This window comes from Micromys minutus (genome assembly GCF_963924665.1).
Source record: "Micromys minutus genome assembly, chromosome: 22".
Classification (NCBI taxonomy): domain Eukaryota; kingdom Metazoa; phylum Chordata; class Mammalia; order Rodentia; family Muridae; genus Micromys; species Micromys minutus.
Window position 1 is genome coordinate 2,552,855 of NC_137957.1, and position 6,290 is coordinate 2,559,144.

Sequence of the window (6,290 nt, forward strand, 5' to 3'; positions counted from 1 at the left end):
TGGGGTATTGCATTTCTTCTCAGTAGGAACTGGGGGAGGGGGAGTTCTCAGGAGACATGGGTCCTAGAAATGGAAGGCTCTCAAACTGTTTGGCTTGAGCCAAGCTTGGTAGCAAACCTGGAATGCCAGGAATGTTAAAGCCAAAAGGCAGTAAGATCTTGAGTTTGAGGCTGTTTGAACATGACTTTAAGTGGCAACTTCTGCCTGTGAGATCATAGGTAACTGGTTTGTCCTGTCTCCCTGAGCTGTAGTTTCTGCACTTGGAAGATGGTAAAGAATGTTTGTCTCATAACATAGTGGTGATTTTCAAAATTAGACAGCATCTGTCCCCAGACTGAGCACAGTGTAAGCACTGAGTACAAAGCTGGTCACAGTGGCACTTCTCCAAAATCACAGTATCATGAAGCAGAGACAAATAAGCAACACAAGGAGACCCTCCCTCCCTCCCCCACCCCCCCTCATACACACACACACACACTCACACAAACTTTGTGTAAAGTTCACTTGTGGCACGCTTACCTAGCAAGGATCAGGCCCTGTATTCACCCCACATCCCAACAAAATAAAAGGCAAGTAAGCAAATGATGTCTACAAAAAAACCAAAGACAACTGAGATGGTTCTGAGGATAGGAGTGTTTCTCTAAGTACAGGGACCTGAGTTTGTATCCCCAGCACCAGTTCAATAGCCAGGGATGGCAGTGTATACCCGCAATACCAGAATTCAGTCAGAGAACCAAAAATGTTTTATTAGGTGGATGGTGTTTTTAATTAAAATCTTTATTTTTTTTAGAAATATGGGTGTTTAAATTTTATTTTGTGTTGTGTTGGTGGATTCACCTGTAGAGTTCAGAAAATAGATCATAGCGGCCACTTCTATCTTGTGAGTCCTAGGGATTGAACTCAAGTCATCAGGCTTGCTGTCAGAAGCTATCTTGCCTGTCTGGAAGATGTTATTTAAATGAATATATATTGGAGCAATGACGTGGTTGCTACATAAAGCATTGTTCAACTCTACCTTTAGGAAAGGTATCGTGGCCTAGTTGGTAGGCATGCACATTGATAACTGCCCCCAGTAGTGGCTAGACACAGAATGGACATCTAGGGATAGGAGGCTGTGGCTGTTTTCATCCCCATGAGTCTTATCTGGAGAATGTTTCTCTGAGCCATTGGTCTTCTGTCCAATGGGGTCCCCTGTTTTTTCTCAGATGCTGTATTGAGTCTCATAGCATGTAAGTGCTTGATTTCCAGAGATGAAAACCTTCTAACCTGCTTAGAAGTCTCAGCTCTGCCTCTTACATCTCTATCTCATTCATCTAAGTTTCACCCATTGGGCTGTCATCATACAATGACTGAGAATTAAAATATAAAAGCACCCTGTTTGTGCTGATGATATAGAATATGTTGCTGCCACATAATCCCATTGCCATGGAAATGTCTACCATCATATCTTCCTCTACTATATTTGTCTATATTTCAAACCATGAATCAAAATAAAAGACCTTATACCTTTAAAAACAAAAACAAAATAAAACAAAATATAAAAGCAGGGATTTAATGGGTCAGTACTCAAGTTTCAGAACCATTCAGCATCTTCACCCTCCTCTCTAAAGATGTAGGCTCTGGTGTCAGATAGATGTGGGAGTACCCTCTACTCTGCCCTGTGATGCAAGAGTCTCTGAAAGCAACTCTTCTTTCCTAAGAAAGGCTGGGTTGGGTGTGGGAAGCTCTGAGAAGTCTGGCATTTTCCTTCCTTGGGACACTCAGTAGGCAGCTGGTATCACGATACGATACCCCTGGAGTGATAGATGAGCAAGGAAAGCAAGTCTGGCCCTCAGGTTCCCACCTGTGCTGGAAGTCCCAAACTATGAACTCTGGTGAGCTTCCATAAGTTCAGAGCTGATGAAAGGGGACGCTTGACCATCCCGTCAGCTAGGAAGGAGGAGAAAGGAACAATGGAGAAGGTTCCGGCCAGGCAAGATGATACATAGCTTTTATCCCAACACATCGACGTTCAAGACAAGATGGTTGCCATGAGTTCCAGGCTATATCAGCTCAAAAACAAAAAACAAAACAACAATAAAAATACAAATACACAACAGGATTTACTCTTAGAAAATAACATAAAAGTCTGTGGTGAAGAGACAGGGACAGCTCCACACTGTCACACTTCCTGAAGAATTCCTCTAACGTTCTAGAGATGTCAGTTTATAATAGAATGTACAGCTTTGGCAGATAAAAGAACTTCAATTCTAGTCAGTATATAGGGCAGAGATTATGTAGTTTAATAATGTTATTTTAACATAGGCCTGACCTCAGGAGACAGACAGATATGGGCATATGTGAATGGGCATATCAAAGAAGAATCACAAAGAATAAGACATACCCACCTGTGGGTACAAGTACCTTAAAGGAGGACATTCAACTGTCCTAATCTTATCTATGTGGACAATTTTGGTGGCTCTCAAGTTACATTTGAAAAGTTGCTAGGAAACCTTCCTCCTCTTCCTCCTCTTCCTTCTCTTCCTCCTTTTTCTCCTCCTCTCCCCATCCTCCTCTTCTTTCTCCTTCTCTTCTTCTCCTCTACACTTTTTCCTTCTCTCCTCCTTCTGCTCCTCTTCTTCCTCTTTTTCTTAACATGTGACTTTATAGAGTATGTCTCAAGATCCCTTGTGTAGAATTATAATCAGATGAGGTAAGTCCTTGCTGTGAATATAGTATAGATCCCTGAGCTAAGCCAGTTTGGGAACTCTCTTCTAAGCACCCCTGGGGAAAGTGTACATTTCATATACCATATAGGAGAAGGAAGCAGAGAGTTGTAAACATCAGGAAAGTTCAAGTATTCATCATCTTACTGAAGAGAAGACATAGTGAGTATACAAAGAATCCCAACTCTCTCATGTGCTAGGCTTATAAGGACTCGGGGTCTCCAAGAACTGTCACTCCTCAGTCCAGTATGGGGAACAGGCTGGTCTAGAGTCACTTAGCAGAAAAGAGACTGAACTGAAGGGATGAGAAGCATATTGCAAAACGAGGCAGCCCAGAACTGAGAGGGGACAGAGTGCCATCAGCTTCTGACTAGGGGCTTGGTCTGGGAGCCCAGGGGATACAGCAGGTTCCAAGATGCTGTACCCCTAGTCAGTGCCTCTGACTCTGTCCCAGGCACAATTCCTGTTTGAGGGCTGTCACATTGTCCTCCACAGGACTGTGTGTGTCACAACCAGATATATACAGTTACAAAGATCCTAGATTAGAAAGTGGGAAAAACTCAAAATGCTAAATGTGAGAACACACATGTGTGGTTCTCTGTTCCCTTATAGATGTTACAGTGTTTAAAATAAAAAGGTACCTAGCCCCGGCCAGGCTGGAACATCAGGCTCTGATGTCCTCCATGGATGATCATAAGGCCTTTACCTCTTTTGGACTTTTATGGTTTACAAACGCTGGCATTTAAAGATGACTTCATCCTGTCGTCACAGTCTGTCTTCCTTTTGTCTTGAGACAAGTTTGACCACAACAGCCTTACCCTGGTTACAAAGATGACCTGTGACCCAGAGAAACCTGTGTGACATATAAAGCTCTCAGGTATGTGTTTTCATTTTCCCTTTACCCTACCTGCTCCTGTGCTTCTCTTCTTCATACTTCCTTCTTTCCTTCCCTTCTCTCCTTTTCTCTTCCTCATCGCCACTATCTCCTTCTTACCACCTCCCTTATATTTATCCCTTGGTCACCTCCTCCCTCCCCCCCACTTCGGGAACTGTGCACAGGGTTCTGCCACTGATATATGCTCCCAGCCAGAACCCCAAGGAAATTTATTGTTGGTAATTTCTAAAATAATTTTAGAAATATACATCAGCAAACAGATTCCCCTTTTAAAGGTGTAAAAAATGCAGCAGGAGCTGCAGAAATGGCTCAGTGGTTAAGAATACTTCCTCCCATGTAGAATACCAGAGTTCAGCTCTCAGCACCCATAACCACAGAAGATCCAAAAATCTTTTCTGGTATTCTCAGGCACACATGTGCGTACAAACAGACACAAAATGGTAGCAAAAGAAATATTTTTTATGTAAAATGAAACTATGAATGGAACCTGCTTGTTGAAACTCTGTGCAGACAGCTTCTACGGTTCTCATTAATCCTGCACAAGACTGGGGTGGCTCTAATGAGTTCTTGTGTTTGCAGTGATAGCGACAGTTGATTTTAGCACATTGACATCACTGAAATCAGGGGAACACACTTCCATCATTAGCCTTGATTTCACTGTCTTCCTGTGTCCTCATTCTAGACCCTAGGCAAACACTAATCCAATTTTCCTGTGCATAGACATTTCTTTTCTGAAGTTCCTAGAAAACAGATCCTAGACTGTTTGGGGTCTAGTTTCAGTTTACATCCAAAAAGAGCAGGGTATTCTCTGGGGGTGTCTGTGTTGTAACAGGGATCAATATTTCATTATCTTTCATAATGGCATGCCACACATTTTGCCTAGTTGCCAATTAATTCATGGGTTTAGTATCCTCCTTTGGGTATTGCGAATTAAAATTCAGAATCTGTCTTAATCAAAAGAGGAGGAAGCTCGTATTAACCAGCTTGAGTCACTTGGACTGTATGGATTCCAAGTCTGGAAAGGATCTTGAGGGACCATCCTAGAGAAAATATCAAATACTTCTCTTCCTCAGCAGTGCAGTAGAAAAAGCCTTCTAGTCTCAGATATGGCGTATGTCTGGTGTTGCACTGTCTTCAGAATTTAGGATAGTGCTGGAAATACTGTGAGTTCAAGTTCAGTCTTGGCTGTGATATGGACCTTTAGCTCAGCCTAAGCTGTTTATAGTGAGAGCCCACAAAAAGAAAGGAAAGAGTAAATAAAGTGCAAGGACTTAAGTTTTTTCCTTATAGTTAACTTTTATCCCTACAGATTTTAATATGTTGGGTCAATTATTAACATTATAACACCGCAGGGGTCCCCTATATATGTCAATATTTGCTCTTATTTGGTAAATGGCATGTTCTTTTCTTCTTACTTTTTAAGCAAAATGTTCACTCCTTAAATATACCCACTATGCTAGGATGCCTGGCACAGTTCCATGCAAACATAGCAGACATTTGTAAAATTGTTTTTAATCAGTGACTGAGTTTAGCAAATGACAGTAATTGTTTAGTGGGCAAAAGTGAAAGGCCACAGATCGTCACACGTTTTCATACTCAGTCTAAGGAAACACTTGCAACTAGCTTGCTCAGTGGTTTGGAACAGCCTCACACAATATCCACCTGGAGAGTTCCAAACAATGTCTGGGAGCGCGTGCGTGCGGTGCGGTGGTGTGTGTGTGTGTGTGTGTGTGTGTGTTCCAGGGGGTCACAATGTGTAGCCAACATTTAGGTGCACGCGTCCCAGCATCTTGGGTGAGTTAGCTGTTCGCGATATCCATGTGTGTGCTACGTGACTTTGCCCACCACACACGCCATTCTCGGGTATCCAAAACTGCTTTGTCCAGCTGAAATCTAATTCTGCAAAGCAAAATGCATTCTCATTGGTTGGCACATCTCTCTTATTGTCATTTGCCTTTCTCTAAGATTTTTTTTACAGCAGTTTGGAATTTGGTCATAAAGAGCACGCAAACATAAGGGAATGGGAATAATTTGCGTGCACGTGGGGACTCATTGTACACGTTCAATTTTTTCTCCTATAAAGAGAAATAAACTATACCGTTGTTTTTACAGTCAATTTAACCAGTTTAGATTTTTTTTTTTAAAGCTGATACTTCTCAGAATACATGTTTGTCTAAGGAGAGAAATGGGAGAGAATAGAATAGGGAATGACGAGAACAAACTGTAGCGACACCCTTCAGAAGAGGTCATGATGCATACTAACCTAAATAATTAACGGATTTTTCAGTTCTGCCTACCATGTTGCTTGTATCGGACATTGCTGCCTTACAGGAATGCTTCTCATTTTAGAGCTAAGAGTTCGGAAAACACAGTATGTAACTGTCACGATATGAATAAGATAAATGCACATATATTCAGCCGTAAGTCCGTAAATCCTTTCGCTCTAGCTCTAGTGAGATTGTTCAGTACTGGGCTCAGTTCTCTCACGAGGTGGGGGTTGGGGACAGTCCTGCCTGACAACGTCTGTGAGCAAGAACTTGCTATTTATTTATTTATTTATTCATTTATTTATTTTTATTTTTGCTTGATGCACGCACGAATTGGTTCTGTTTGCTGTCACTCGTAGCCAAGCCCGATGTGCTATCCAATCGGATGCACTCGGCTGAGAATTGCCCAATCAGACACAGAGA